This window comes from Enhydra lutris, unplaced genomic scaffold (genome assembly GCF_002288905.1).
Source record: "Enhydra lutris kenyoni isolate GAN:26980312 unplaced genomic scaffold, ASM228890v2 scaffoldscaffold21, whole genome shotgun sequence".
Classification (NCBI taxonomy): Eukaryota; Metazoa; Chordata; class Mammalia; order Carnivora; family Mustelidae; genus Enhydra; species Enhydra lutris.
Genome location: NW_019154105.1, coordinates 37,814,542 through 37,838,658, shown reverse-complemented (window position 1 = coordinate 37,838,658; position 24,117 = coordinate 37,814,542). Strand labels below are relative to the sequence as shown.

General features: G+C 43.5%; 1 protein-coding gene across 1 annotated transcript in view; it reads left to right on the top strand.

Moving 5' to 3' along the window:
* The first annotated feature begins 362 nt into the window (after positions 1-362).
* The window catches only part of LOC111149350 (chromosome unknown C4orf19 homolog), a 76,474-nt gene continuing 52,719 nt past the window's right edge, over positions 363-24,117 (top strand). The window contains exon 1 of the mRNA XM_022506346.1: positions 363-424. The gene's annotated coding sequence lies outside the window, so the exon portion shown is untranslated. The remainder of the gene's footprint in view (positions 425-24,117) is intronic.

Genomic DNA, 24,117 nt, shown 5'->3' with positions numbered 1-24,117 from the left:
TTCCTGGTCCTCGTTTCCGTGAAGGATTTTCAGAATAACCAACTCGGCATTTATAGTATTTAAAAGAGACAGCCTTTGCCTCACCTTTGGTATTTTATAAATTCTGCATCCTTTACTTTGTGAGTTTGATTGGATTATTTTAAGAACTTTATTGTAAAGTGTTTTCACTATAGCGGGCCTATTCTAGTTAGTGAACTTAGTGCCATAAAAAGCTTTTTTCCCCCCCTCTACTAATGCTGTGTGGACTAAGATCTAAAGGTTCTATTGAGCAAATGTCTGCGGAGGCCAGGCCAGCTGGCAGGGATACAAAGGTGAACAGAACAGACCCGGACACAGTCTCATAGTTATCAGCGTGATCACCACAGACGTGTCCCTCTACCTTTCTGTGTGGACGGTGGGGAGCGAGGTCCTGGGCACTGCCAGGGTATGGAATGGGAGCTGGGGCCTGGGCTGAGAGGGAGGAAGGGCTTCTCTGAGGAACCATGTACACGTGAGACAAGAGGGTGAGATCGCAGGAGGCCTGGGAGCTCCCGCGGCAGGGGAGGAAACAGCGCAGTCACACGTCCAGAGGGGACAGTGTTCCTAGAAGTGTTCTGAGCACGAGGAGTACCAGGAGAGGTAGGCAGGAGGCGGAGGGCCTTGTTGGCCACGAGCTATACATAATCTGACCTCTACCAATGTGATCCTTCCTATTCACTTAGGGGTTTTTGGTGGATGTCCAAACCTCCACTATCTAGAGTTGAGCAAGGGTAAAGGTCGTCTTCCTACTGCCTCCCACGTGGTCCACAAGCCAATCTCCAGCCTAGGGTGCAGATAAAAAACACACTCATGCATCCCAGAGCCTATGCCAATGGATTGTAAAGCAAATTTATAGACCGGACAGGCATTATAAGTCAGTGGCCTTAAGAACAGTGAGAAGCTATTGAAGGTTTTCAATGTAGAAGTCACAAGATTTGCTTCTCTGGCAGCAGAGCTGGGGAGAGAGAAGACCCACGAAGGGGCTGTGGTTGTAGGACCTGTTGTTGGACCTCCACTTGAATGAAGCGGAGGTCTTTGGATGGAGAGAAGGACACAGCTGGCTTCCTGAGACACTGAGTGACAGCACCGGGACCTGGTGACAGACGGGAATGGGAAGAGAGGCTGGCAACGTCAAGACTGAATTTTAGGACATGGGTATACAAGAAATTTTATAGTGTTAGAATCAGTGTTTATAATCAAAAAGAAAAAAAAAAGAGCAATTTCTATGTTGTCAATAGGCGTTGGCTAAAGAAAGTACAGCTCACAGACACAGTGCAACACCCTGTACTAATAAACATAATGAGATGTATGTGATGACATGGTGGAAGGGTGCCCAGGATATAATTTTAAATTCACAAGAATTTGTTGAAGAAACATATACTTGGCGTTCCATTTTAATACAGATAGTAATGATTATAATTAGCACTTAGCAATAGTAATGATTGTAAGTAGCACTTATAATTAAAATATCTGGAAGAAAAAATTCCAAACAGTTAACCGTATTTATCTGTGAAGCAAAGATTACTAGGGATATTGGCAATCTACATCTGACATTTCTGTACTCTGGGTTTTTTTGCAACAGAGAAATCAGACCTTGTAGAAAATGAACAAACTACCCTAGTTCTATTATGAAAACTCTTGCTCATTCTACCCCAGAGTAATTACTCGCTCTTCTGAACACACAGGCCACATTCATTCCAGAGTGTGAGACCCAAAAAGGGCCTTAGCCGTCCTTTGATTCACTATCTCCATTTCATCTCCAGGGCTGCTGAAGCCCAGAGAGGTTAATGGCTCGGCCAAAGTCACATGACCCTGAATTAATAACAGAGCCAAGACTGGAATCCAGGAATATGCTTACTCTCACTCTAAAATTCTTCCTACTACAACAAGCTAAGTCTTCTCTAGCACACACTGTATCTATGAATAACTTGGCTTTTATTGGACTGTCCAGTAAATAAATCTTTGTCTGTCACTAAATGATGTGCTCAGACTCTGTCCGTGTCTGGCGTTGTGCTCTCAGTACTCTGTAAACTCTCATTAAAGCAACGGGTAGGGGCGCCTGGGTGGTTCACTGTGTTAAAGCCTCTGCCTTCAGCTCGGTTCCCCCCGCATTGGGCTCTCTGCTCAGCAGGGAGCCTGCTTCCCCTTCTCTCTCTCTGCCTGCCTCTCTGCCTACTTGTGATCTGTCTGTTAAATAAATAAATAAAATATTTAAATAAATAAATAAATAAAGCAACGGGTAGACTGTAGACCTCAGATCCAAGAGGCAGGACTAAAATTTGAGGAGGACAAATATACCCACAGTCCCCCTACCGCCACTCCCTCATTCTCTCTCTCACACACACACAGAGTACGGAAGTTGGGGCACTGAGCCACATGGCCTCCTTGGTTATACTGGGAAAATAGACTTTGGATTTGGAGAGGTTCAGCAAGTACCCTTCTTCCCTGTCACAAGACCCCCATATTTTGGACCTTCCAAAGGCAAAGGCATCCCTATTCAAGGATTCCTTTAATTAGTTGACCATGTCAGTGACTTCCCATAGCTGTCTTCTGAGCTCTCCCTCCCCTGGAGAGTGGGTTTCAGGGACTCTGACCTTAGAGAAACTCAGCTGATCCTGGCCTGACTGTGGGTTCAGAGCAGTGGTTCAGATTGTCCACTGTGCGTGGTAGTGGCCCAGTGAACTAGATGATTCTGGATCAGGATTCATTGACTGAAGGGGGGATAGGGAACGACTTTGTCCTTAGACCAGGAGTTAGCTAGGGACAACTGGGGAGCTGCGTTAAACAGCCAGTGAAGGACTGTGTTTGGCTTTTCCACCTTTGGTGCCTGATTCTTTGCTCCTTCTCCCCTGAAGCTAATCAGAATTCTTTTATCTATAATGAACTATACCCCGCATCTGGTGTTCATCACCTAAATGGGCCGCTGTCTCTCGGAAACTATTCTGCTCCCATTAAAAAAATTTGGTGAGCTTGTTTCCAGTGTTTTATTAATTTATTTCAACTCAGCATTTTCCATATCTTAAACATTTCCAGTTTTTAATTACCATCTGTTTGATTTTTTTTTAGACTCTATGCACTCGCCTCACCATCCCCCGACACGCGTGTGCACACACACACAGCCACACACACTTATATAAAACTTAGTTTTAAATTCTTCCAAATCAGTTGTTTTTCCTCCTGTTGCAAATCCAGAAAAGGATGCTGTAACTTTAAGTTTGGAGATATTTTATAATTGTCTTTGAAGTTTCAATTTTCATTTGTTTGCTTTGGGTGAGACATGGAAAAATATTTGCAAACTGTATGGTACTAACCTTCAGAATGCACATGTTCATGAATTTCCTTCTCTGAGAAAGGTGACAGAGAACTCATTGGTGATGCTTTCTCTTTTTAACTGTTTGCAAGTCCGTGAACCTCTATACTAAAAATTGGTAAGTTCATTAAATATCAAGGTTGGACCTAAGAAGAGATTTCTGAGACATTTCAAAAGTGTGAAACTTCAGAAATGAAACATTGGGTTTTCTAGAAAGTTCTACATTATCCCCAAAGCTACCTTAGTTATATGATCAGTATTTTCACTATAGTTATTAACAAGGCAATGATGAACTCTAATAATTTATTCAGAATAACATTTTTAGAAACTTTTGTTTACTTTTAATAAGTTTTTTTAAATGTTTAGGTAATATCTTTAAATTATTTTGAGTTTATTTTCTTAAAACAAGTTTGTTTTCTTAAGGGAATTAAAATTCCAGTAGTGCAAAAATTTTTAGTCACTCATCAAATATGTATCAAGCATTTCCCAGATGCTAGACCAACAGAGAAAGTGGAGGTCAGCCTGCCTGGGAACCCCACCACTGTGCATTTTTCACAGATATTAACTTTAACAAGCAAAGTTCTTGAATCCCATGCTCCCACACCATACACTCGGAACATAAATCCGTTCATAATTTTTTTTTTTTTTTTTTTTTTAAGTAGGCTCCATGCCCAGCACAGAGCCCAGTGCAGGGCTTGAACTCATGACCCTGAGATCAAGACCTGAGCTGAGTTCCAGCATTGGATGCTTAACCTACTAAGCCACCCAGGCGCCCCTCATATTTATTGAGCACTAACTGCATGCTAGGAGGCATTGAGCTATGTGCTGACCAGGATACAGAGGGGAACAAATAGAGTCCCTATCCTCATGTGGCTTGTTATATCTCCTGGGAAAGAAGAACATGACACAGTCACATAAATAAAACTAGAATTTCAGCCTGTGGTGCAACAAAGGAAGGATAAAAGGGTGTATAAGAGCCTTTGTGGGATCTGATTTAGACAGGCAGGGAGAGAGGGAAGGCTTTTCAGCGAAAGTGACAGGCTGAAACAGGAAGAAAGAGGACAGCTTAGCCAGGGAGAGAGGTGGAGAAGAAAATTGGTTACCTATTTTTTTTTTTTTTTAAAGCGGGGAGCAACTACCCTTGAGCACATCTTAATGTCTGGTTGCATTTTCCTGAACCCAGAGACTAACGTTGAACAAAAACCTCTAGGATTTCTTCCCTGATCTCTGATTAGTACGGACTGCTCCCTTACGGGAAGCTCTGATGGCTCCAGTTGGGCCATTTCTGGAGCCGTCCCCATCCCGGCCCAAAATCCGTCTGTCCCCAGAAACTGTGTGTGGCGCGCCTGGCTGCCCGGCTGACCACGGGGCCAGACCCCGGCGGCCCCCTGCAGCTGCCTGGCTCCCTGCCCCGCCCCCACCACACCGTATCTACCTTGCTATCAGTTCTTTCCTCATTCCCTCGTTGCTCTGAAGATAAGGTGTTCCTTTTCCTGTTCAAGGTCAACCTGCTCGCCTGGACTCCTTCGTTTTTAGCCTCGGTCCTCTGGGGCATTGCTTCACCAAATAGTCATGCTGTTTCTATCCCAAATCTTCAGGTTCTTAGCATACCCTTCTTTCCTCCAAAAATGGAGTCCATGCTCTCCTCAGTGAACACACTCAAACCTTTTTTTTTTTTTTTTTTTTTAATTAAAACACAGAATAAACGTCTCTTCCTTGGGGCCTCATTTCTCTCCCTTTTGGCTACTTGCACCACCGCCCCTCCCCCACCCTCCCCAGTTTCCCTTATTAAAATATTAAGTGGAATTTTAAAGAATTCTTGACTCATTGCTACCTTTAAATGCCGTTCCCAGTTTCTCACTTCTTAGTTCACTCTTTATTTACAGTTATTTTTTTTCTACCCACACTGTGACGTGAAAAGTTCCCTGATAAAATTCAAATCTGAAATTTCAACTTGTGACCATTTACACCAACAGTCATGGAGCACCTGGGTGGCTCAGTCCATTAAGCGTCTGCCTTTGGTTCAGGTCATGATGATCTTGGGGTCCTGTGATCGAGCCCCGTGTTGTCTCCACGCTCAGCAAGGAGTCTGCTTCTTCCTCTGCTCATACTCTCCCTCTCTCTCTCTCTCTCTCAAATAAATAAATAAGATCTTAAAAAAAGAAAAGACTAACAGTCATATTTCATCCCCGTGCTTTATAGACTGTCCTATGGCATTTTAAACTACTGACATTGATGCTGCCTTCCTTTTTGAAATTCTCTCCTCCCTTGGACTTCTCTTACACGACGACACTCCTCACTCCTGGTTTTCCATCTACTTCCATGACCAGTCCCTGTTTGCCTGCCATCTGCTCGCAGGTTTAGAGTCATGACTGTGTCAGCAGGGAAGGGTTGTGTGGAGAACTCAGAGCGCTATCGGATGGTGATGAGAATCCTCGATTCCGCTCAGTGGCAGGTTGTGCGGGAGGTGGAAGGGTCAGAGGACCTGAGAATTAGCTGACTCGTAATTTGATTCTTGCCGACAGAAGTGAGAGGACTGAGACCTTTTTAAGGTGTGGGTTCCATGTTAAAGCAAATTATGTCCTTGGGAGATGGTGTTTTAACCCTGGGAAGGTTTAGAACTAAGCATAGATATGATGAACTAAATAAAACCCAAAGTATTTAAAATTTTAGAGAAGTTTGTGAAAGAGACTTTATTCACTATTTTGAACATGTACGGTATTCACAGTGTGTAGAGTATAGAGTAATTTATTTAACATGTTAAGTCTTATGATTCCACTTTAAAAATGTGTCATTAGCTGATTGATTTAGACTTGGGTTCCTCTAAGCTGAAACTTTTCAGATAGTTTTTTTTCCCAAGATTAATTTTTATTTATTTATTTATTTATTAAAGATTTTATTTATTTATCTGACAGAGATCACAACTAGGCAGAGAGGCAGGCAGAGAGAGAGAGAGGAGGAAGCAGGCTCCCTGCAGAGCAAAGAGCCGGACGCGGGGGCTCAATCCCAGGACCCTGGGATCATGACCTGAGCCAAAGGCAGAGGCTTTAACCCACTGAGCCACCCAGGTGCCCCTAAGATTAATTTTTATTTAGAGAGAATGTGAGCAGGGGGAGAGGCAGAGGGAGAGGGAGAGAATCTCGAGCATATTCCCCACTGTGTGCAGAGACTGGTGTGGGGCTCAGTGTCATGACCCCAAGATCATGACCCAGCCAAAATCGAGAGTTGGGCACTTAACCGACTAAGCCACCCAGGCACTTCAGTTTTGCTTTGTTTTACACTGGATCAAAATGTTTATGACAGCTAAAGATTTACCTTATTTATGAGTTTATTAATTTTATAAAATGACTGAAGTATTACAGAAGAGTTTGTTTATTGGTCACTGAGACACTTTTTGAAAAAAATCAAATACATTACATTTTTAAATAAAATGTTTAACTGTCCTTTCCTTTAATTAACCAAGTTAGAAAACCACTCTCAGAAGGATTGGCAGAGTTTAGAGAATCGCCCATAGGATATAAGATGTGCAGTTATCTCCACTCAAGAGAAAGCTACATTTTCAAACGTTATTTTAATAAATATCAAGCAAAAAACCCCAGATGGCCACACCTCATGTTATCTGGGGCCCTGGGAGATAGCCCCACATTTCGCTGGCCACTTCCTTATTCCCCAGTGTGGGTGTGCCCCATGGCTCCTCCCTCACCCCCAGCGCTTTCCGGCCTCTAGCTCCCCAATGGCCTGAGTGGGGGTTGGAGGGTGGGGAGAAGTGAACGGGGTGGGCTCATCTCAGGGTGGGCTCATCTCAGGGTGTGCACCACCACTCATGGCTCGGATGCATGCGACTTCAGTGCCTTATCTTCGGCCCCACACTCTGCGCACAGCTACAGATCCCTTGAGGACAACTGCCTGCTAGATCCCCAGACCCCTTTAAACTTAACCCATCTGAAACTTCAATCACCAATGCGCCCTCGCCAACCCCACTGATGTGCTCTCCTCCCATTACCCTCAGTGTATGATGTCACCTAGTTTTCCTTCCCAGTGAGCTCAGGGACTCTGGGCCAGGGCACACTACCTGACAGGAGCAGGCATTCAGACACAAAGGCCAGATAAGATACAGGTGACACAATACATGTCTTACAATGAACGGGAAGGGCAAGGCCCCATATCGTGCTGATAGTAGTTCAGATCTCTTAGTCAGACCTGTGGGAATAGCTAACATTTACAGAGCACCGCCTACATACCAGGCACCCAAAATGATGTATATATGTCATCTAACTTAAAGCGGTGGCTCAGAGAGGTTAAGCAAGTTGTTCAAGGTGACAGAGCTGGGACTAGGTCAGATTCTGTGTGACCGACCCACAGAGCCCAGCCTCTTAGCCCGCAGACTCCTTCCTCTGTGTCAGGTCCCTCCCCTCCCAGCAGATGCTTCCATACCAAGTCTGATGGCCCTGACACACCATTATACCGTGCCATTACTGGTGTGCCTGTGAAGGCCAAATGACACTTAGAAATTCAGACGTTCGCTTATAATCATCTAGCAAACGTTCTTTCATTTCCCTATAAAAGAACTGACTTTACCATTTTAGATCAAAATGCCAAAGCTTAATGATTTCAAAAATCAATATGGTCACTTCCTGAAGAAACAGCAAATACAGAGATACAGCATATACAGAAGATACAGAATGTGTTCTCCCTGCTTTCCTGTTCGACCTTCTGCGCATTTAGGAAAAATCCTTCTTGATCTTTCCATCCACTGCCTGACCAAGAAAGATGCGTCTCCCTCGATGTGGACACCAGACATTGGGTTTAGAGGAAATGCAGCTGCAAGAGCACGTTTTAAGAAATAAAAATTGAGGAATCATCCTTCTAATACTTCTGCCTTCCCTCCTTTCTGCAGCCATAGAAACAAGGCTCCTTTTTCCTCCCCACTGAGCGCTTCAGCCCTAGCACAAAATTCCTAAGAGGGGTAAAACTGGAACTGCTGTCTCCACCCCACCCCCCTCACCCCTTGGGAGAGTAAAGCCTCCAAATTCAGGCTGCCAAGATTGAGACAGTGAGGATTCTTTGGTCAAAATACACATATCCCCAAAATTATGAGCATTCGAGTCTGCAGTGCTCATTCCTGAATTCACTCGGTCCCACCCCAAACTAGCCTGCTCCTCTTGTTAAGATTCTTGAAGTTGGGGAACTTTCGCCTAGTTCTCTTCAGGAAACTGTGTATGAAAATATGCCACCTTTAGCGGTGTTTACAAAGTAGTTAGAAGACCAGTTCCCTTCTATTTGAGTCACATATGCAAACTTGAAAACTGAAAGGAGTCTAGATAAAGATATAATCACATGCACAGTGCCACAGAATAGATTTCTAGAGAAGGGATTTTAGTGAGCAGGAACTCTCCTCTAATGTTAAACTAGAGCCTGAGGAACTTTAATTTCTAGAAGTGCTCCTGATGGTGGCCAAAACTCAAAATAATTTTAATTATAGCAAAATAACTTTTCCTCAACTATGAAAAGTAAAAGAAACGAACTGTTTTATGTGAGGTGGAAAATAACCACAACCCCAAAATAAGGTAGCCTGCTACATTCAGATAATACAGTAATTCAGGAGGAACTGGCTTCATTCTCTCAAGTGCACAGACTAAAAGGTGAACCCCTTTAGCACCTATTTTGATGCTAGTTAGGACCATAACCCTAGGACGATTAATGTCCTCATTCTCCAGACAGGGTGATGAAGACACTAGGTTATCCAGACTGATGTGAGACTCCTTAATCCCAGGTCTTCTTTAAATGTCTCTGAGGCCACAGAAATCTGTTCCTTAATCTCTCAACAGATAACATGTTGCCCGTTTCTAGAATCCAAAAGCCATGACCCTTCAACATCTTACTCTTCATTACTAGATGCCAGAAATTCGTGAAGTTCACGTCATTATCCCATTTGATCTTCATATGTTTATCTACACACCAAGTAGCCATCATGGCAGAATAACAGGGTGGTGAAAAGCAGAAGCTTCTAGAAACACCCAGGGCCAAGTCCCAGCTTTTGAACTTAGCACCCCGGAGCTTCCTTCTCTTGGTAAAATTGGGGGAAATAATTGGGCCAACACTTATGGTATTACTGTTGGCCTAGAAGCTGGGAATCAAATCAGAGCATACACATGAAGAAATTGTGTTTGTTAATTTCTATGACTTCTTTTTCTTTTATTTTTTTAAAAGATTTTATTTATTTATTTGACAGAGTGAGGTCACAAGTGGGCAGAGAGGCAGGCAGAAAGAGGGGGAAGTAGGCTCCCTGCTGAGCAGAGAGCCCGATGTGGGGCCCGATCCCAGGACCCTGAGATCATGACCTGAGCTGAAGCCAGAGGCCCATCCCACTGAGTCACCCAGGTGCCCAATATGTATGACTTCTGTAATTAGAAAACAATCTTAAAAACATATGTTAATAATAATGAAGTGTACCACTTTATAGTAGCCACTCGTGAGAATGGCTGCCATCAAAAAGATGTGCATGACAAGTGATTGCAAAGATACAGAGAAATTGGAACTTTCTTACACTGCTGATGGGAATGTGAAATGACATATCCACTTTGGAAAACATTTTGCCAGTTCCTTGAATGGTTAAATATAGGGGTGCCTTGATGGCTCCCTCAGTTGAGCATCTGACTCTTGGTTTTGGCCCAAGTCATGATCTCTCTCTCTCTCTGTCTCTCTCCTTCCTCTGCCCCTCTCCACCAGGTTGTGTGTGTACACAATCTCTCTCTCTAAAAAAAAAAAAAATGTTTTTAATAAAAAATAAATAGGATGCCTGGGTGGCTCAATTGGTTAAGCATCTGCCTTCTGCTTAGGTCATGATCCCAGGGTGCTGGGATCAAGCCTCATACCATGTTCCCTGCTCAGCAGGGAGCCTGCTTTTCCTTCTCCCTCTACCTGCTGTTTCCCCTGCTTGTGTGCTCTCTCTCTGTGTCAAATTCATAAATAAAATATTTAGTGAATAAATAAGTAAGTACATTTTCAAAGAAAAAGTCAGATACAGAATTAACTGTATTACTCAGGCATCCCATTTCTAAACATATCCCCAAGAAAAATGAAAACATATATCCACACAAAAACTAACATGAATGCTCATAGCAGCATTATTCATAACAGCCCAAATGTCCGTTGACTGATGAATGGACAAATAAAATGGGATACAGCCATCCAGCAGAACATAGGAATGAAGAACTGATAGGTACTACAGATGGATGAGCCTAGAAAATACCATGCGAAGTGAAAGAAGCCAGACAGAAAAGGCCACATTGTACAACTCAATGTGTGAAAGGTCCGGGATAAACAAACACAGAGACAGAAAGTGGACTGGTGATTGCCTAGGGCTGTGGAATATGGGGTATTGGGAGCTCATGCCTAAAGGGGAAGAATTTCTTTGGGGGCTGAGGACAATGTTCTGAAATTGATGGTGGCCTTGGTCACACAAGTCTATGAGTACACTAAGAACGGTGAAGTGTACACATTAAGTAGGTGAGGGGTAAGGTATGTGAATTATGTCTCAAACTGTTAAAATGTAATAAGGTGACAGACTTCTAAGTAATTTCAGTAACCTTGGAGGCTTCGAAGTTTTTGGAGTGGAGGTCAGTAGGCATCTGTTAATTACCCCGTCAGAGATGTGTCCGCCAGTCCACGGGTTTTGACTTGCCTGTAGCTTTTGAGAATCTTCTTTGCGTGCAGCACCAGTCTAAATGGGAGAAGCTTCAACCCTGGTCTTTGGTTTTTTGGGGTTTTTTTGGTTTTTGTTTGTTTTTAAAGATTTACTGAGAGTGAGAGAGAGTGGGGGAGAGAGAAAATTTCAAGCAGACTCCACGCTAAGCATGGAGCACAACGCAGAGCTCAGTCTTACGACCTAGAGATCATGACCTGAACCAAAACTAAGAGTCAGACATTCAACCAACTGAGCCATCCAGCTGCCCCTCTGGTCTTTGTTTAATAAATAGTTTTATTGTTTAATCTCCTGATTGTAAAATTAATACATTCAATTTGGGTGGGAAACTCAGAAAATAATGAGTTATAAGAATAAGTTAAAGAAAACAAGTAACCTTGTGACTCTGAGAGCAGTATTCCTTCCTGACTCCTTTCCAGGTTGGAAAATCTGATCTTGAACTTAGGTTTTCAAGATGCACGTTCTCACTCCATGTCCATATGCAAACTGCATTTTGACAGAACCTTCTTGAAAATGATCACTTGAACCTGAAGACCTCTTCCTTCTGAAGGTGAATTTCCAGTCCTGTACATTACACGTTGCCCAGATGCAGTGACCATCTGTAGTAATTTAAAAACACTTTGCTGACTTTGCACAGCCATTAGAGAGCTCCCCTATTTCACACTTGACACAATATTTTTCTTCCTGTCTTATTAACCTGTGTACCAGGTTGTGGTACCAGATTTACCTGGTTCTGATTTCTCGAAGCCCTAGAAGCAGACCTCTAGAAATAATGGGCTCTGAGGGAAATGCTGCCCAGATCTCCAGGCCTCTGAGACACTGAGAATCACGCTGTCCACAAAACAGGCTCTTAGTGTAGGGCTGACCTAATGCGACAGGTGAATATAGTAGCCCATTCTTTGTGAGGGGGGAAAAAAAGCGTTATTTGGCTTAAGTCCACCAAACTAAGGTTAGCCCTGTAAGGAAACAAATAACTTTCCCAGGCTTTGAATTGTCCTTTCAGTCAACAGCTAAAATAATTGTAAATATGTTCAGATAAGGAATCGGCCCTCTTACACTTCTGTTTGTTCACACAAGAAATACTAGTTTGTAATTTGCCTTATAAAATACTATCCCGAGTTGGTCCTTTAGTACCAGGAAATGAACTGATGGTAAGGTGTGCTACTTTCTGTAGGGAACCCATTTCCACGAAGAAACTTAACTGGAAACAATCTTCTCGTAACTCCCTCAGCACTTTCTGCATCTCGCTCCGTCAAGGCTTGGCCATTATTTTTATTGCTGATTATTCTTTCATGTGAGAGTGGTTTATTTTCTCATATGGTGGTAAATTTTTTCTTAAAGTAGGTCCCATAAATGTCTTTTTATCTCCCACAGCATGTTAATGGGAGGTCAAGCCCTAAATATTTCTTGATGAATTATTTGCCAGGAGGCATGGCTGGCATTCCTGCAGTGTGGGCGCTGGTGAGCAAATTTCTTGGTCCTTCCTGTCTTTCTAAAGGAGGGATCAGAATCCCCCTGTCTACGGTAAAGCAGGAAAGAGCAGCTTTTTTGGAGCAAAGTTAAAACATTAGACAGGTTGCTTAATAGTGAGGTAACTGTTCATTGTCCCAGTCTTTTTTTTTTTTTTTTTAAGATTTTATTTATTTATTTGACATACAGTGATCACAAGTAGGCAGAGAGGCAGGCAGAGAGAGAGAGGAGGAAGCAGGCTCCCTACTGGGCAGAGTGCCCGATTTGGGGCTCGATCCCAATATCCTGGGATCACCACCTGAGCCAAAGGTACAGGCTTAACCCACTGAGCCACCCAGGCAGCCCTCATTGTCCCCGTCTTTCAAGGTTTCTACAGATAGAAACATTTCAGACATTTAAAAACAAAAAGCTACCATCCAGGAACACGGTCTTCACCTTTGGGGCACCTGGGTGGCTCAGTGGGTTAAGCCTCTGCCTTCGACTCAGGTCATGATCTCAGGGTCCTGGGATCGAGCCCCACATCTGGCTCTCTGCTCAGTGGGGAGCCTGCTTCCCCCCCGCCCCGCCTGCCTCTCTGCCTACTTGTGATCTCTCGCTCTGTCAAATAAATAAATAAAAATAAAAATAAAAATAAAATAAAAATCTCTAAAAACTTTAAAAAAATAATAATAAATAATAAAAACAAAAAGCCACACTCCCATGAGCATCTGCCCATTTTCCATATTGTGAGGCTTCCCTGTTGTCTCTGCCTGTGGGATGTGAGAAACTCCATCATTGAGGTCTGGTAAACCGAAGGACCTTTTGGCCTGTTTTCTTTTTCCACCAGGAGTAGTTATAACTTGCTCCTCCTATTGGACTCTGGGTCCCACTTCAAAGGCTGCTTAGGCTGAGGCATGCGTCTGGTCCATCTCTGGCACCAGCGTCACTGGGATGGATAGTTCTGTTCATAGCTGATCTACATCAGTTGGGCAGTGTCTGTGTAAGACCTTGCCCATTTTTTTAAATTGAGTTCTTCATCTTATTGAATACAGGAGTTCTGGGTACAAATGTTTGGTTTAATTAGATGATATGTGCATGTTCTAAATACGGATCTTCTGTTATTAAAAAAAAAAAAAAAAAAAAGTTACACACCCATATGTAGCTCCAGAACTTACCCAATATCCTATTCTCGGTATATTCAACTTCTCAAATGGGGCGTTTATTTCAAAGATCGCTAAATTTCAGCAAATAAATGCATATTTCTTTTTTCTTTTTTTAAGATTTTATTTAGAGAGAGCATATTCATGAGCACGGGAGAGGGGCAGAAGGAGAGGGGGAGAGAGACTCTCAAGCTGACTCCGCGCCCAGCTGGGGCCCGTCTGTCGTGGGGGTTTGACCCCACAACCCTGAGATCATGACCTGAGCCAGAATCAAGAGATGGACCCTTAACCGACTGAGCCACCCAGGGACCCCAACTACATGTTTCTAAGGACCCCAAACTTTTCTCTCTAACCCTGCTCACTTTTTTCTTCATAAAAGTTCTTCATGTTGCATTTCAGATGTGTTCTTCCCAAACCTTCATCAATAATTTAACTAGCTGTTTTACATAAGATGTTCTACAAACTCAGAGTCTGTAGTCTAGAAGAGGGAGATTCAGCTATTAACCAGATAATCAGTAAATGTAAACTTTCAGTAGTAGTAAGTGCAGTGAGAATCAGTAGTGGAGGGATTTGACCCAATAAGGAAGGGACATGAAAGAAACTTCTTGAGGAAGGTAAAGGGTATTAACCAGGAAGAAAGTACAGCAGGAGCAAAAGTCCTTTGGTGGGCAGGAACAAATGACAATGTGGGTCTAAAAGAAGACCTGTGAAGATGGGACCTGGGGCAGGAGATGGTTCAAGATAAGCTTGAAAACAGGAGTAGGAATTTTGTCTTCTTCTCTTAGGACCAGTGGGAAGCTACCAAAATGACTTTAAAACCATCAGGGTCAGGGAGCTGGCATGACCCAACCTGTGATTGGCAAAGACTGTCCTGGCAGTATTTCTGCAGGGCAGGTTGGAGAGTACCCTCCGGTGTGGGCACACCCGTCAGGAAGGTTTTGCAGCGCACTAAGCAAGAGATGTGGGAAGTTTGGCCTGGGTCTCAGTGGCAGTTCAGTAGAAAGACGTGAATGAGTTCAAGAAGTATTTCAAAGATAGTCATCAGAATTGGTGTTGGAGTGGAAATGTGAGGGAAAGACTGGTGTCAGGGATGACACACAAATCATAGGAATCATGCTCCCGTGTGAATCAGCCCATTAAAGACTCTGAGAAGTCCTGCAGCAAACCAACCTGGCTAACTAAGCCAGCAGATCCCAAATTCATCTGGGCCTGGCATCTCCCGTTCTTTTTCTGCTGACAGTTACTGAACTTCCTGGGAACTCTGAGTTAGCCTCTGTGGGCTTTTTACTTTGAACAGTTCCAAATATTCTTTGCGTTGTTTTTATTTTGTTTTGTTGTTGTTAGTTTTGTTTTTTGAAACCCCTGCATTAGACTACTTGGGCTGCCCTAACAAAACACCACACACCAGGTAGCTTCAGCAACAGAGATTGATTTTCCCATAGTTCTGGAGGCCGGAATTCTGAGAGGAAGGTGATGGCAGCTCTGCTTCTCGTGAGGCCTCTCTTCTGGGCTTGCAGGCGGGTATGCTCGTGACCTCTGCACGTGCTCGTCCCTTCCACCTGTGTGTGCCCTCATCTCTTCTAATAAGGACACCAGTCAGACTAGATTGGGGACCACCCAAAGCAGCTCATTTTGCCCTATTACCTCTTTTTTTTTTTTTAAAGATTTTATTTATTTATTTGAAAGAGAGAGAGAGCATGGGAAGGGAGGTCAGAGGGAGAAGCAGACTCCCCATGGAGCTGGGAGCCTGACGTGGAACTTGATCCCAGGACTCCAGGATCATGACCTGACCCGAAGTCAGTCAACTGAGCCACCCAAGCGCCCCTGCCCTATTAAAGGTCTTCTTTCTGAATGTGGTCTGCAGTGAAGGTCTGAGGCACTAAGGGTTGTAACTTTAACATATGAATGGTTGGGGGGTGGGGTGGGGAGCCACCTGAGCCCTGACCAGCCCCAGAGGCATAGAGTTCTCTCCTAAAGTTTGCACCACCCTTGAGACTCCAGAGCCCATACCATATCCAGAGTCCCATGTTCCTGTGTCCCGAAGAGTCCTGCAAGGTTTCCATCATCTTCAGTCTCCCAGTACTCACACTGGCAGGATTGTTGTTACTCTGGCCTGGTAGTAATTCTGTTTAAAAAAAAAAAAAGGTAAGAAAAAGGCAACATTCAATAAAATTCAATACTCCGCTGATCGGCCCCGTTCCCGGATCCCAAAGACCTAGATATTAGTGGAGGTTTCTGGATTTTTCTTCTAACTGGGTGAGACCAGCATTTCACCTCGAGGGCACAGAGTACCCAGGAGAGGTGAACAGCCATCTGCTGGGCCACACTGTGCCTGTAGCCCGGAGGGCAGCATCCGTGAGGGCAGGCCTCCTGTTTGGTGGGTGCGGGGTAGGAACAAGCGGTTTGTGAGATGCCCCCTCTCTGCCCAGAAAGCAGGTCATTCAGCTTTTCTGTTTCCTCGGAGAGAATGGCTGAGATGACAATACCAATCGATGATTCTATCTTTAAAAAAACAAGACAGCCAGGACACTCTGTCCCTATAAAAATAAGGCAGCCCCCTCTTTCCTCCCATCACGCTGGTATGGCACAGCCGTATTGGATCAGCCACTCAGAAGATCCAGCCAAGAGGTGAATATTTTATTATCTTGTATACTATGTTATATTCCGTATCCCCCACCAAAGTCATTCGGTTTTCCTGTGTACCGAGTTTCATCCATGCTTTTAAATGTCATCACATCATCTTTATTGGAATTAAGTCCCGGATGAATCACAAGCCAACGAAAACTGCCTGCTTATTTGCTGACTATAGACAATTCGTGTTAGGGAATGGGCCAGAATTCCTTTTCCCGCTCAGTCCTCTGAAGTCTCAGAATCTGTCTGCTGCTTTCTGGAACCTGGATATCACTAACTGAGTTTTTGTCTAAAATGCATCCCTCGTGTTATTCCAACAAGACAAGCAGAAGACACTTGGCTTACACGTCAGTCAAGAATAGAGTACTTGACAAGAATAGATGGTTTGGCCTGGCTTTACAAAAAACCATCATTCTCTCCTTGATGACGGCACTAGAGGATCCTTGGGGGAAAAAATGAGGGGAGTCTGGGTGGCTCAGTCAGTTAAGTGTCTGCCTTTGGCTCAGGTCATGATCCCAGGGGCCTCAGATTGAGACCCACATTGTGTTCCCTGCTAAGCGGAGAGTCTGCTTCTCCCTTTCTCTCTCCCTTTGCTTCTCCCCCTGCTCGTGCTCCCTCTCTCTCTGATAAATAAATAAAATCTTAAAAAACAAAAAACAACAACAGATTTCCCTGAAGTTGTTTGCCATGGGGCTGCTCTAGCTAGTCCAGTTCTGGTACATTCCCCTTATACGTAGCCAGTACTAATGGGCACCGTTTCACGGATCAGGTTTGACTATGGCCTCTAGCCATAGCTCAGAATAACGTTCACAAAGAGGCTGATGTGTCTTTCTTCAAGGCTGGCTTCCTGCTTTGTTCCTAGTAGCTATTTACCTAATTCATAGATTCTTGCTAGTCCTATCCCAGCTGTGCCAGCACTCCTAAAATCTCCCTAGTTCCAATCCCGCTGCGATCACGTTAGTGCCTTGGCATTTTGTCAGTCTCGGTTGAAGTTCAAAGGCTCTGACTCGTGGTTTGAGGGGGAGATACTGTATCCCTGCTCTCTTCTCCCATGTGCGCATGCGTGGCTCTGCAGGTGCCGGCAGTCGTGGGTCGGGGCAGCGTGGTAGTTACATTGTTTATTTACTAGTTTCACACAAACCAAAGCCATCCCAGGCAGCCTGTAGGGAAATAGATTCCAAAAAGCTTCAGTGAAACCACTTATTTATTGACCCTCAGAGACAATGAATCACTCTGCTGAGCAAGAAACGCTTAGACCCAACAAGGAAAAGGCCAGCCTTTCAAACACCCGACCTTTGTCAAAGTTATTGAGAAGGGAAAGCCACAGAAGGACTGGAGGTGCCAAATCCAGGCAGCCTTTGTTCCCCACCGCTCTGCCAGGTGACAGGATCCTGCGGCATTGGAAACATTGGAAGCAAGCTTCAGAGAAAAGAGAAAAGGAATCAGGTTTATTTCTTTGTAGAAATTGGATTCAAGTTACTGTTCCTTTTTATGACTTACGGTGTGTATCTTCTTTCTAAAATATATTTTCCTTCTCCCGCTTCAGCTCACTACACCCAAAACACACACACGCACACACACATGCAGTGCCATAGCTTCACAACACATTTGAATAATACATTCTCCTAAAAATACCTACCATCACAGATGTTCTCTTCCTGTTGGACATCTGCTTGTTGTAGTCCATGGCTGTCTGGAACTTCTGAGACATGACTCAGCCCAGAGCTTTTTGTTAGATGATCAAAAAAGCCACTAATTTCTCTATGTGACAAGAACATGTAAAGTAATTAGCACAGTGCCTGGGACGAGATCCTGTGATCAAGAAATCCTGGCTGTGGTAGACACTGGTTGTCCCTGGATGGAGCAGATGTGTGTGGCATTTTAGGACCCATTTGTTAACATAGGACAGGAACCCGATGAAATGCTTTGCTTGTGTTGAAGTAGCCTTCTTTGCTCAAGGATGAACGAAGTACTTCAAAACACAAAAAGAGATTCACCTCCACACGTTCTGGTTTTTTCAATATGAAATTTTTTCAAGCTGCAGGGAAGTTGGAAGAATGGCACACGAACCACACTCACCATCTAGAATCTGCAGTTAACATTTTACATCTTAATCACCTATCCAACCAGCGCGCTATCCATCAACCCATTTTTTTAACTGCATTGTTTGAACTTTTTCAGAGTAGTATAGACATCAGTTCATTTCAAACATTTCAGTGTGTATTTCATTAACCGTGAGTTCAGTTTTTCTTTATGGTTCTCTTTTTTTTTTTTTTCCTCCTCTTCCCAACCTCTTCCTCTAGTATCATTTGCATACAGTGAAATATACAAGTCTGAGTGTGACATTTGTGAGTTTGGGCAGCTGCATGCAACCGTGTACCACAGATCCCCATCAGGATATACAGAGAACGTTAATGTCGCCCCAGGAAAATCCCCCTGTCCCCTAATCAATCCTTGCCCCCACCTGCATCGAGTCAGATACTATTCTGATATTTTTTTAATCACCAGAGATTAGTTTATTCAGAACTGCGCATAAATGAATCCTACAATCCATACGTCCTCTTTTGTGTAAGGCTGCTTTTACTCAGCATGTTTTCGAGTTTCATTCATGACGCTGCGTATTCTTTTTTATTGCTTAGTAGTACTTCATTTATAGTATTTCAGTGTGTTATACTGTTGATGGACATCGGAATCATTTCCAGGCTGGGGCTGTTATGAGTGAAGCGGTTGTCAACACTCTGGGACAAGTCTTTACATGGATATATACGTTTTCCTTTCTCTTGGGTAAATACCTAGGAGTCAAATTGCTGAATCATAAGGTTGCTCCATAGCCTTCATATCCATGCCTCCTGGGCTCAGATTTTCTCAGAATAGCAACTACCAATACATTCAAGTCCAGAATATTCTTTTCCACATACAGAGCAGAACAAGGGGCAACAACAGTTGTTTTTAGACTCGAAGTGTTCTCATTATCCTTTTGCTTGAAGACGGTATTTATCCCAACCATTGTGTTAAGACATGTTGGAAGAGGGGACATTGATGGGAGAGACAGTTCTTTGGATCGTAGGTAAATCTCATTTTTAAGTAGCCTCTACTGCACAAATACTGTTAATGGTAGACTCTCCATCATTCGGATATTATTCATCATGTATGTCAAGCAGAGAAAAGCAAACTGAGAACCTCAAGGAATTCTGCTGGTCCCGCAGCATTGCTCAACGACATGTTTCTTTTGTCAGATCTCTCTGTCATCTTCTGTTGCATCCATTTTAAACCTCCCTGATCAGATCTCAGAGCTGGTCACCTTCCCTCCTTCCCTCTTGGCACTACTTCATGTTATCGGAGCTTAGCCACGGTCCATTTTGCCCCCACCCCCAAGTGGCAACATCTTTGATTGTCACGTAGTCAGGATGGACGCTGCTAGCATATAGAGGGACAAGGCTGTTGAACATCCTACAATGCAAAAGACTGTTTCCTGCAAGGAAGAATTAGCCATCCTAAAAAGTCAATAGTGCTGAAGTTTAGAAACCCTGCTTTACAGGGAAAATAGAAGACATTAAAACAGGCTTCTTTTTTTTTTCTTAAGATTTTATTTATTTATTGGACAGACAGAGATCACAGGTAGGCAGAGAGGCAGCCAGAGAGAGAGGAAGGGAAGCAGGCTCCCTGCTGAGCAGAGAGCCGGATGCGGGGCTCGATCCCAGGACCCTGGGATCATGACCCGAGCCGAAGGCAGAGGCTTTAACCCACTGAGCCACCCAGGCGCCCCTAAAACAGGCTTCTTAACATGTTTTCTGCTATGGGCTGTCTTAGCAGTCTGTTGAAGCCTATGGACCCCTTCTCAGAATAATTTTTGTAAATGCGTAAAATAAAATACAGAAGATTGCGACAAAAATAGAGTTTCCGAGTTTAAAAACTTGTCATATACTAATATGTGCTTCTTTATAAATGCATTAAAGAACAAGATGCAGCAAATCTAATAACTACGATAGTTAGAGGATAAACAGTATTTTGAAATCTATAGCAGCTTTTAATGTAATATGCAAACATCTGTGATTTCTATTAGAGACAAAGTCACGGGAACTGCTGCTGATGCTGTAGTTTGATGACTACCTTCAGCACTGAAGAAAATGCCAAATTTCAGTTAGTGGTTAGTGAAGAGGAGATGTGACTTTTTCTCATTTAAGTTCACAGATGCCCTGAATTCTAATCATGAACCCCCTGGGGCACTGCATGCCCCAGCTTAAAAACACCTACATTTGAGTAGATGACCATCACCAAAGAAATGAATTTATCGCATCTACACCCCTGATTTTCCTTCCCTCTTCAAACAAGAATACATGTCCCTTGCTGCGAGAATTGACTTGCAGAAAACAGAAATTACATTAGCGGTTTCAAGTGAAATGAACTCAATACAGGGAACGGGATGCTTAACTACAATATCCTTGGAAGGGCTGGACTAGCAAGCCCAGGAACACTAACAACGCCACTGCAGGACGATCTCTTCCAGGAGTCTGCTTCCTTTTACACAGTCAAAAAGGAGGGGGATGGGGAAGGAACGGTGGAACACTTGGCCCCAGGAACACTACCTTGGTGGGTATTAGCCATTGAGCTGTCCCACCATCCCTAATGGATCCACCTCGCCAAAAAAAAAACAAAACAAAAGAAACAGTGCCTGACATTCCGCCTTCTGAGAGCAGCAAAGCTCTTGCACGCTGGAACAGGACTGAAGAAGAGCCCAGCGTGTCCACAGAGGACATGCTGGCAGAAAAAGCAGAAGTGGCCTTGGTGTGACCTCCGTCTCACTTCCTTCCACTTTCCCATCTGGTGGAGGATTGTCTGAGTCTAAGTCTGTATGGGCCCTTCCTGCGAGAGAGTCTGGGAGATGTTCCTTCTCTCCGTCTAGCCTCCGCAGAACTGGAAGGCACAGAAGACGAAGACACCGAGCAACTAAAGGTCCCTCTTCTTCCTCCCCCATCCCCCACCTATGCTCCTTAATACTTTGCTCTTCCCTCCTGCCTGCTGATGGACCTTCATTATGCTCTTCATTATGCTCTGTCTTCAGCTCCTTTCTTTCAACAGACTCCTACCAGTATGTCCAAATAACTTGGAAGCTCTCCCAGCGTAAGCAGTCCTCCCCTTAATCCTACTTCCTTCTTCCTGTCTCTCACCTTCCACGCATGGCCCACTTCCTTCTGAGGGTTGTGTTGTCTTTTTTTTTTTTCTTTTTTAATATATTTTTTAAGATTTTATTTATTTAAGAGAGAGAGAGCAAGAGCATGAGCAGGTTGGGGGAGGGGCACAGGGAGAGGGAGAAGCAGACTCCCCCTTAAGCAGGAAGGATGCAAGGCTCCATCCCAGGACTTGGGGATCAGGACCCAAACCAGAGACAGTCGCCCAATGGACTGAGCCACCCAGGCTCCGCGAAGGGTTGTTACGCTTAGTGTTTCCTCTTCCTCCCCTCCTACTACTGGTAAATGGACAACCATCTAGCTTCCAGATGCACTACTGCAAAAAAAACTGCCTTCTCTGAGTTACCACTTACATTCACAGGTACACTTTGCTTTACTGGCCTCCTCCTTACTGCATTGGGCAGATACTGTGTTTTAACCAACTGAAGGTTTGTGGCAACCCTGTGTTGAGCAAGTCTATTGGGCACCATTTTTCCGACAGCATTTTCTTACTTCGTGTCTCCATGTCATATTTTGGCAATTCTCACAATTTTTCAAACTTTTTATTATCATTGTATTTATTATGGTACTCTATGATCAGTGATTATGACTTGCTGAAAGCTCAGGTAATGGTTAGTATTGTTTTTCTCTTTTTTTTTTTTTTTTTTAAATAGAGATTGAGTACTTATACGTGAGAATGAACAGCAGGTAGGGACAGAGGGAGAAGGAGAGGAAGAATCTCAGGCAGGGCGCCTGGGTGGCTCAGTGGGTTAAGCCTCTGCCTTCAGCTCAGGTCATGATCTCAGGGTCCTGGGATCGAGCCCCGCATCGGGCTCTCTGCTCAGCAGGGAGCCTGCTTCCTCCTCTCTCTCTGCCTGCCTCTCTGCCTACTTGTGATCTCTGTCTGTCAAAAAAATAAAAATAAAATCTTAAAAAAAAAAAAAAAAAAGAATCTCAGGCAGGCTCCAAGCCTAGCACAGAGCCCAATGCAGGGCTCCATCCCACAACCTCAAGATCATGACCTGAGCCAAAATCAAGAGTTGGATGCTAAACCGACTGAGCCACCCAGGTGCCCCAGTGGTTAGCATTTTTTAGCAATAAAGTATTCCTTAGTCAAAGTATGTATTTTTTTTTAGACATAATAGTATTGTACACTTAATAGGCTACATATAGAGTAAGCATAACTTTTATATGCACTGGGAAACCAGAAATTCATTTGACTTGCTTTATTGCAAAATTCACTTTACTGAGGTGTTCTGGAAGCAAACCTGCAGTATCTCTGAGATTTGGCTATATGGCCCTTTCCTTACTTGACCCTTGAACGTCATTTAACAACACTGGCAAATCCTTACTCCCTAAGACACTTTACCTTCTCCATTTCTACACTTAATTCTCTTTAATTGTTTTCAAACCAATGATCTCATATATTTATTACTGAGTCAACCTACTAATACAGAGGCATAGAAACAACAAGGAAAAAACACCATTTTCCCAGTAAGACTTATCCAACTGCCCAGATAGAGGTAATGTTTTCAGCTTGATATGGGAAGATAGATGCTAGTGACCTTGATACAGCATAAATACTATGCAATTCCTATAAACCCAGTTGGGTTCTTCTCAACATCTCCTCTTGGAGTCATACTAGATTTTCTTAGCCGGTTTCATCTGAACACATTGCAGAATGGGACAGTTCTGTTTTTGTTTCTGGGTCAGAAACCACTGGATCCTGAAAGCCTTATGAGATGACATGGCAAGGAATGGAGTCAGCCCTCTTTTTTTGCCCTCTACTCTTCTGACTGCAGTTGTGAATCTTTTTGTGATTCCTTTGGTTTTTTGCTTAGTTTTTAGGTTGGTTGGTTGGTTGGTTGGTTTTTACATTAAGCAGTGTTCTTCAGGAATCAGTTTTTTCTTTACATACTTACTGCCTCTATTTTCTTATTCAGTCTCATGGCCCTATTTATTAGCTATGTTGTTGATAACTCTAAATCTTTATATCAAGCCCACAGCTCTTTCCTAAGCTTTTGGCCAATGTATGCAACTGCCAACTGAACACCTACCTTTGAATGTTTATCAGTCACTTTAGATAAGGAATATACCAAAGTGAAATCTTCTACTCACCCCCAAGCCTGCATCTCCTTATTCCTATCACCCAGAGATAGAGTGACCACAATTCTTGTTTACGTAAGATGCTTCCCATTGACACTTATCCTTTCCTGATTAATGTAAGTGCTGCCTTTATCCTCAAAAGTCACCCAGTTAATGCTGCACTTGAAAACTCTCATTAGAACTTCATTTGGGCACCATTTATGCAAATAACTTTTTTTAAAGATTTTATTTATTTGTCAGGGACAGAGAGAGAGAGTACAAGTAGGTAGAGTGGCAGGCAGTGGGAGAGGGAGAAGCAGGCTCAATACTGAACAGAAAGCCCATCATGGGGCTCAATCCCAGGACTCCAGGAATATGACATGAGCCAAAGGCAGACACTTAATCAACTGAGCCACCCAGGCACCCCACAAATAACTCCTTTTAAAGAGGAGGATAAAAAGAGAATATTTTCTCCCTTGAGGATTTTTAAAACACATCTTATACTTTGCAACATGCTGGAAAAAATTAAAAACAAAGCAAAAATTAAAAGCAGTCTGAAGTCTGAAAATACAGGAAACAACTAGGAGGCAT